Genomic DNA, 9748 nt, shown 5'->3' with positions numbered 1-9748 from the left:
ATAGTAAATCATTAATTCACAACCCCCCTTATTTGTTCTACATATTGTCTTAAATACGTGTCTACAATAATCAACTAATCCAGCTTATATATCTGAATAGCTCAAAAGGATACAAATTGATTGTTAATCAAATTTTGATCATATTTTAGAATGATTGCAATGGGCGTTTAAATCTCTTTCTTCTTTGTAAATGAAATTTGTGTTGAATGTGCGCCATGATTTTTTTTACTTATTTCAGTGCAGAATAAATAGTTTTTCTCCAACATATTTCTAAATAATTTAAAGAGTTGTCATAGAACCATCTATTAATAAACAACAATTACTGTTTTTTTCATTAATTTCATTCGAAACAAAGATTTTTTTTAACTCAATTCAGCCCTTTTATAACTATTTATTTTAAAATTATTAGGGTTTATAAATCATCCAAATGTTTGAAATATAATCACCTAATAATGACATTTTTGGAAGACCTTTTATCCCATGTTTACAATTAGATCTATTTCTTAGCATGTTCTATTAATCGAAGCATTGAAATATTGAAATTTTTTGAAATATTGAGTTGAAGAGAATAAATTATCCCGACTGTGTTGTCCATTAAAGTACGTCGTTCCATATTTTTATATTAAATCTCAAACATTCCATCAAAAAGTGATAAAAACCGCTTATATCTCGAGATTCCATGACCGGAAATAAAAAATTCCAGCACAAGTAACTCGGTAAATCTTTTGTCTTTGTTTTTGTTTTTCTTACTCGCATCAAACAACGTCGTTTACGATGAATGACGAGGCACAACGTCATATGGTTGCCACTCTCCTCCGCGCCGGTAGGTCTGTCAAGGAGATAATCAAGGACACTGGACTATCCAGGACTACTGTGTTCAAGCTCCAGAAGCTAGTCAAGGAGGGAAAAGATCTGAAAGGCCTGCCCATCTGGAATGACTCAGGATTGGCTCGCTGCCAACTTGGCATTTTGGAACAAAACATTTGGCCACCTCAATCACCTGATTTGAATCCCCTTGACTACAGTGTGTGATGACAAATTGGGAAGAAGGCCTGTGCTACCTGCCATCCAAATTTGGACTCATTGAAAGCCAGCATCAATGAGCAATGGGCAGCCATGGAAGAACATTACATCGTCAATGTGTGCAAGGCCTTCCGCATGTGCTTGGAGGGTGTCATAGCAGCTGATGGCGGTTATATTCAGTAATTATATTAAATTTTATACCAGAATAAATTCTCTATTATATAATTCTCAAAAAAAAAAACGTAATACGAATTTTATTACACATTTAATTATTTGCCACAAATAGTCCGCGTATTTATGCAACTACCGGTATATATCGTCAGAAATGCGAATATCGTGCTATTTTTTGATTTCCTTTATTGTTACATGTCTGCAGGCCAATTTTAAGAAAAACTCTACAAATTGAAGTCTTATATATTTAAAGAAAATTTACATCATTTAATTATTATTTCATTATTGCTAATATCTTTTAAATTTGTGTTTTTATTTGGCAGAGTGTTATTGCACAAAAAATCAATCAAATAAAAATTATTATAATAAATGATAATTCAGAATGTTTTTGTTTTTTTGGCATTGGGTTGTACGATTATATATGTAGTGTGTATTTTTCTGTATATATTTTTTTACACGTTGACAGGAACATGTTTTTACCTCTTTTTTTGCTTTAAATACTTCCTTCTTTTGAATATACTTACTCATAAACTATACATTTTTGCCGAAACAATGGAATTGCGTTTATTCTAAACAATTGCATTTAGTTTGTACATACATATTTATTTCCTTTGCAATTATAGATTTTACCTGATTATTTCAAGTGTGCAATCATTATTTTTTTTTTTTAAATATTCGTTTTAGACTATACACCAGAAAATAAGAGCCTATTTGAAAAATATTTATGTGTTGTTTCTTTGTTCAATATTTGATTTTTTATCACTTTTTGATAGAATGTTTGAGATTTAATATAAAGATATGGAACGACGTAGTTCAATGGAAAACACACTCGGGATAATTTATTCTTTTAAACTCAATGTGTGTAGGTTCGGGCCCCAGTTGTTCCTAGAGAAAGAAATATAGGTATGTTATATAAATGTATATGGACTTCAAAGAAGATTCTTTGGTCAGATGGAGTAAATGGAAAACTATGATGTTTACGTATACCTATTCAGTGCAGTTACATCTGACCAATTAAAGGAATATATATATTTAAAATATAATAACATTGCTCAAAAAATTTCTTCAGTGTTATCCAATAATACTAAAATTTACAACGTATTTTGGGCGAGCTTTTGACCTGTCGATTTTGCCCTTACTTCTTCATTTGCATTTTTTAGTAGTAAACATATTCTTACTATTAAATAAACTATAGTTCAAAATTAACAGATTAATTCAATAGTTAATAAATGATGACGGGTATTTATTCCTTCCCTTTTTTGAAGGAAAAGTTAAGAGATCAAATAAAAATCACCAAGTTTTAACCTGAATGTAAATACAAAGTTATAATTTATATACAATTCTAAAGCCAGGATGAGTTTGATCATGAACAAGTCAACTTGCCTTGCTCTTTTATTAAATCAACCTACCCCAAGAAGGGCTTGAAAACGTTTGTCCTTGGTAATAAACAAATATATACACACACAAAGAAATAATTTATAAAACAAAAAAAAAACTATTACTTTACTCCTCATTTTCTCAAAACATAACCTTCATATTTAATTAAAACTAATTTTCTCCACACATAATCTCATTGTCTCTAAATACGTAGGTACTTTTTAACTCCTTCTTCACAACTTTTTAACATGCACCTGGAGGTATGATAATCTTTACGGATACAAACAAACTTACATACATAATAATATGTAATTGAACTTTTTGATTTTCACTTCCATTATTACCTTTTTACCTACAAATAAATTATAAGTGACTAGTCCCAGTAGTTGCTGTGTTAGATGCTTAAATATTGGTCACATAGAGAGTAACATTGGGGGTTGTCTGATTGGCTGATACGATTCAACTTTTATGATTCAAAGCAGTTAATTCTATGTATTATTAATGAAATAGGATTTTGATTTATAAAAGTTAGCAATAAGAAAAATGCAGAATGCTAATTTCAGCTTTTAACTTATGTTTTTTTCAAATTTTTCATTTCCTACTTTGCTAGTCCAGGATGTGAGTGGATAAAAAGCTAAACGGGATATGCTTGCTCTGTTCATTGTCCAAGGGTCTTATAAAGAGTTATCATGTGACGTTGGCATTGTTGATATCGGCAATTTTGAGTCCTAAAAAAACAAAGTTTAATAACAATGAAAATGCTTTTTTTATTAAGATTAAGGAAAATAATCAATTATTGGATGTCAAAATAAGACAAGCAAATTAAAGGACTTAAACGTGACTGTCTATCAAAATTGTATCTTTCCATTGCCTAGTTTTATTATGTACCTGAGTCTCATATATATCAAAATATGTTACTACATCGTTAACCAAACTTATTTCAATATTGTAGATACAAATTAACTATTACAATGTAAAGAAACTTTATTTATCTCTAAACATCCATCTTTTCTTTGTGCTAATCGATAATAAAAAAATAGACTTTTATTAGGGATTTTCAGTTCATCTTACTTTGATTGAATTCAAAACTCAAGTTTATCATTCATATTCAATGCAGATGTGAAGTCTTTTTTTATTCATAAAGTCATTTGATGACTTCAATCAAAATTTATTTGAAATTTGTCCATTTTTATGACGGTGTCTACTTCAATTATGATGTAATTTATGAACTTATTGAAAACACATGAACAAGTTTTATTATTTTTATATAAAAAAAATAATGTTCTGCTACTGTTTTTTTAAGTAACTTATAATTTCAGTTCAATTTTATGATAAATAAATAGGAAAAAAAAAAAAAAAAAAAAAGAAAGTGATAAAGATAATTAGCTTGATATTTGTACAAATGGATATTTAAATGCATCATCATCTATTGAATTGAAAAGAATAAACAAACTTATAGAAAACATAACAAATTGTATGCTTATTGTAAGGGCCGAAAGAGTTGATTTAAAGATAATATCAAATTTTGTTCTTTAATATTTTTTTATGGACTATACTTTAACTGCTATCTATTTTTACAAAGATGGATTTATCTATAAGAAAATATTTTTTAAAGACCAAGTCGTTTATAAAAAATTGAATTTGAATTATATGGCTAATCTTATGTTTGATATAAAGCGTTTCGAAGATAGTTAAATGGGAATGGTAAATGCTTGGTTAATATGGGTTGTTTGTATAAAGCGTGAATTACATTGGTTGTGGTTTTTTTTCTTTTTCTTTTCAAGCAAATATGGTTTTTGAGAGTTTTCAATTTGATTTTTTTTGAAAAAGTTTAGTCAGTAAGCTTTTTTATTTTACAAACTTTATCTAAAATAAGTAATTACTTAGATAATCACGTTGTTTCATTAAAAATTCCTCCCGTTATCATCTTAAATAATTAATTCCCCTACGGCCTACATAGATATGTTAGTGTTTTAATTATTTATAAATTCATAAATCATTATTTGAGTTAAAATCTAAATATACCCTGAATTTTAAATGTGTTGAAGAATACAAGTTGAATAATTGCCCTATCAATAGAAAAATATATATATTTTGTTGTCAAGCTTTTCAAAATGACGATGATTAAAAAGACAAGAAAAAAGAAGACCATTATATATTATAGGTGCGTCAGAAATGATTCACAAGCAGTTTCTTTTTTATAAATAAAAATTATATTTTATCAACGACACCATAAACATTCAACTTTTCATTTTAACTTTTTCCAAGTAATTGCAGATACCCACCTGAATCAGGCTCTAATTATTCAATTTTTTTGTGGAAATATTCTAAATTTAGTAAAACCTAGTTAAATAATTTATTAATAACATAAATATGTAGAATAATTAATCAAATAAAAACTTCACATATATAATGTTTTACTTTAAGTAGTTTTAGTCTTTATGGAGTAAATTTTACTTTTTATGGAATTTAATACGCATTAAAATTCAAGGTAAATGTTTTTGCTACAAATATTGTAACAACAGCAAATTTGCAAAAAAAAAAAATTAATATATATAAACTATATTCAAACGACTTTTTATGATAAAGTTAAAAAAGCAAAAAAATATTTTTATAAATACCGACTTTTGTTGTTTAAACAATATGTAGTATTGCTCGATACACCCGTTATGTAGCACTAGAAAAAGGAACTATACTAAATGGGTATTGGAACTTATTCTTACAGTGCCATTACCTGGTGAAAATATAACGCATTATTTACCAAATTTTGGTATTTACATCTTTGTTAAAAATATGGAATTATTGATAACAAATTTGGGTACTCAAACTTGTTATGTTATTTTTAATGCATTGAAGAAATGTTTATATCCTTAAAATATTTTAATTTTTTTTTAAACAGTATTTTTTTTAGTATTTGTACAAAGGTAAATAGTCACTTTTGCAAGTCTTATTGAGAATATAAATACTGATTGATGTATTATTTTATTCTACAGAGTCTTAAATTTATAATTTATAAGTAGTAGAAGAACCAACTGGAAATTGGACAAAGAAAAATATGAAAATGAACTCAATTTATTGTTGTATTTGTAAAACTCCACGTTAATTTTCTTTAAAATTCTAACACAAGTAATCCCCTTGAGTTTTTAGTTACACCAAATATTAAAATGAATATTTTTTGTAAAATAGACTATATTTTTAATAATAATTGTTACATATTAGCTAATGAGGTGTGAGTTATATATTTTTGCTCGAGTATTTGCAAGTTTTTGAAAAAAACTTCAACTGATTACGAATTATACTCGCCCAAACACTTTTTTCTCACAAATTGTTTTTCGTAATTTATATTCTACAGATGAAATTCAAAATTAGTTTCACTTATTTAAATAGTGGTCATAAGCGTAATTTAACTGTGACATAATAAAAAATCAATTTTTTACTAAATTAGGATCGAAAACTATATATTTTTAGTGGCACTGATGCTTGTCGACATAATTGTAAAAAATATGACTTATTGTTATGTAAAAATAAAAGGAATAGAAAATGCACTTGGTACTCCTCACAATTTAAGGAATGTTTGATACGAAAGAGATATAGCTGTCATAAAGTTTTATTAAATATTTTTATTATTATTAGAGAGGAAGGAAATAAACTCAAATCCCAGGGATATCTAGAAAAGGTATATAGTTAGGAATTACTTATATGTCGATCCTCATTTCTACACTAAATCCAACAAGACTTTCACTTATAACTCCCAATCCAATTTTCATCCTTACCAAATGTGCGTTGTCTTCCAGAACGAGGTATGTCTGCTGTCATACCGTATTGTCGATAACTTTCATGTAAACGATGGTTTTGTGTGGCACTGGACGATGATGATATCAAAATGGTAGTTAAACTTTTGCCTCACCAGTTATATATATATATATGGGACACTATACATTGAATGGTTAAATGAATTTACCTCTAATTGAGCTCACTTTCTATTTTTTTTTGTAAATAGTCAAACTATTTAGGTAGAATTTTACTTTGAGCGTGTCCAAAGGACCAAAGGATTTTACATACACGACTGTGTAAAGTAAACGTAATATCAATATAGTTTTTTTTTACTTATAGGACTGTGGTTTTTTAAAAAAGAGAGGTGTGCCTGAAGAAGATATCTATTTTCGATATATTGGCCAATTCTGAATAATACTGAGCTTTTATACGCACCAGTCGAGTTTTTGGGCATGTTTTTTATTGGTTACTTCGCAAAATCAGACTTGTCATACAGAATCAGGCATCTCTCTTCTGCATACTCATATTTGAGGTAGATAAATAAGAAGAAATCATTTCAAAGATTGTTTTTTATGACAATCTTTTAAATTTTGACATTTAATCGCAGAGTTGGTTAATAAATACAGAAAGGTAATCATACATCAGTAGATTAGAAAGAAATTGGAGACAAAATATGATTCACATAAGATATTCCAGTCTTTTGGGGCTGTATAAAGTCCCAGGTAAGGAAGGGAGAGAGAGATTAAGATCGTATGCTTATATTTATTCATAAAGGAAGTTGAGAACTTACCTATTCTTAAATCCTCATAAAGTACTTTAAAGTTAATTAAAGGTAGTTTTATTCAATAAAAAAGTAATCGACCATTTATGAACATAATATATAATGTACTATATTTGTAGTCGTAGATTTTGATTAGACTTAACATTTATACTTTTCTATTGATTAAGATAGTGGCAAAGGCCGACTCCCATATTTGGTTTATTCACTTGATTAGTTAAATGATAAGATATTTGCCTTGCAATGCGACTTGTTATTTTTCAAGTATACTTGGGTGTGGCTCCTCTCAACGAAAACAACATCTACAACAACATTCAGGGATTTATATGTGTACAATGTACATAGTGGAGATATACATAAAATAGTAATAATAATTACATAAATTCATCAATGGTTCTCAATATAAACCCTTTTTGTTTCATTTTAACAATTCTTACCTACAATATAAATTATCTTGTTTTGTATACATACAAAACAAGATACAATGCATCGTGAATTCATGCCTAAAATATTTGATTAATCTATTTTTTTATAGTTAAGAAATGAATGTTTTTTTCTATAATTCATAAATTAAAAATTTCTATAAGGGTCAAAACTAAGGCTATAATTATGTAAATTATAGATGCAGTACACATTTAAGAAGTTGAACAAAGGGAACTAGTTGGTATAAATGCACAGAATTTAGATACACAATATAATTAATGTAATGTTGTATTAGACAATTAAAGGTTTTTTCCTCAAACTTGTTTGTTTATTCTTTTTACATGGTTTTAGGCCCTTTACTCATTGACTTTACATATGTACTTAAAGAAAAGCTTAATAAATATTATGAAATTTGGTGGAATAGAAATATTTTTTTAAATACTTCATTATTTTTGAAGATTAGATTTCGTTTTCTAACTCAATGATTCTCAGGGATATTATTCTATTACCTGTTGATGAATGAAAAAAAAAAATGAAACTGCGTAATATATATATTTTTTTGCAATGATCAAGTTTTATCCAAGGAGGAGCTTGGCAGAATAACTGCGTGTGTATGTACATAGGTAAATTATGTACATTTTGTGTCTTCAAAATAACAAGTGTGGAAGGTCAGAAATTGAAAGAACAAATCATCAATTGAATAAATGCATGGAATTTTTCCAGAAATTTTTCCCACCTCTACTTCCTTTCACATTAGATAAACCTCAAGGGAAACAATAAAGCCATTTTCAAGAAAACCAATCTACTACTAAGAAGAAGAAAAAAAAATCAATGATTATGAATATTTATCCATTGATTTCTCAGGATTTAATTTTGAGAAAAAGTTTTATTTCCATTGGATTTCTAAAAATATACAGTACCTTGAAAATCCTAGAAGGTTCACACAGAAAAATATGCCTTATCACAACTAAGTATAACTAAATATACTTGTGTATCTGTTTCATAATTATATATTACTTAGATGCGCTTAACTATGAACTGATTTAATCATTTAAAAAAAAAAAAAAAAAAAAAGGAGAGAGAGGGATTTTAATTTGAATATGTGTACCTATGGAATGTGTTATAAGGAGTAGATGTGGTATCAGCTCAAGTCATCTGTCAAGGCTATTCAAAGATGTATGTATTTCTTGTGTTTTAATTCCCTATCAGATGTAGGCATACATAATAGTGTATACCAATACCTGAGTACATAATATTTAAAAATATTCTTTAAACGAAAATATATCATGGAATCTCGGGAAGTGAAAATAGTATTTAGTATAACTTTTGTAAGACTAATATGTAATTTTTACATATTTCATCCATGAAGGTTGAATAATTAATGACTTTAAAATTTTGTATCCTCTTGGAAGACAAATTTTACACATTAGGAGCAGTCTCAAATCATTTAAGCAGTATATAATTTTTTGTATCAAAAAGGATAAATATTCGATAAATTAACAAAAATTAATTTATGATCATATAAGTATATAGATACGGTCCAATATTTCATAGACTTTTTTTATCAATTAAAAAAGGTGTACTCAAATTTCTGGGATGAGTTGAGATACTTAAAAATGTTTTTATATGAGTAATGAGACTTAATTTAGTCCCAATATGGTCTTTCAAATGACATTTATCAACTTCTAATTACTTAATTTTGAATTTTTCCTCATTACTCTGTAGTTTGCGAGATTTTTAAAAGATTGATACGGATCCTCTAATTATAGAAAAGGACGATAATTTGTCAAATAATATAATTGAAATAGAGGGTGAAAAAAAATTATTCTAGCTTTCTTTCGTGCCAAAAAAATATTTATTCAACCTCCTTTTGTCATAATCAATATCAATATTTTTCATGGGTATAAGGATGTTTAATACTAGGGGCCTTCATTCAATTAATTAAGAAGTCAACATATAGCAAAAATATACAACAACTATATTTAATTATTGAAATGTACTATACTACCATTAAGCCCCATTTATATATTCAAAATCAATTCATGATTTATGGTGCACATTAAAATATCCTGAATGAGAATAAGAACAGTTAAATTTACCACGATGCACTTCATTCCAACTACGCAAAATGAATACTTCATGTTGTTCCCCCAAAAAGTATTCAGTTATATTTTTAGCAAAAGGTACTTGAGTACACATTGA

General features: G+C 27.5%; 1 long non-coding RNA gene across 1 annotated transcript; it reads right to left on the bottom strand.

The window, feature by feature from the left end:
* Positions 1 to 2548: 2548 nt before the first annotated feature.
* On the bottom strand, positions 2549 to 6462 carry LOC121120439 (uncharacterized). Its single transcript, XR_011780960.1, has 2 exons — positions 6267 to 6462; positions 2549 to 3299 (listed from the first exon to the last, which is right to left on the bottom strand). It is a non-coding gene; the product is annotated as an uncharacterized lncRNA (long non-coding RNA).
* Between the last annotated feature and the right edge of the window lie 3286 nt (positions 6463 to 9748).

Source organism: Lepeophtheirus salmonis, chromosome 6 (genome assembly GCF_016086655.4).
Source record: "Lepeophtheirus salmonis chromosome 6, UVic_Lsal_1.4, whole genome shotgun sequence".
Taxonomy (NCBI): Eukaryota; Metazoa; Arthropoda; class Copepoda; order Siphonostomatoida; family Caligidae; genus Lepeophtheirus; species Lepeophtheirus salmonis.
This window is presented reverse-complemented; position numbering and strand designations above follow the sequence as displayed.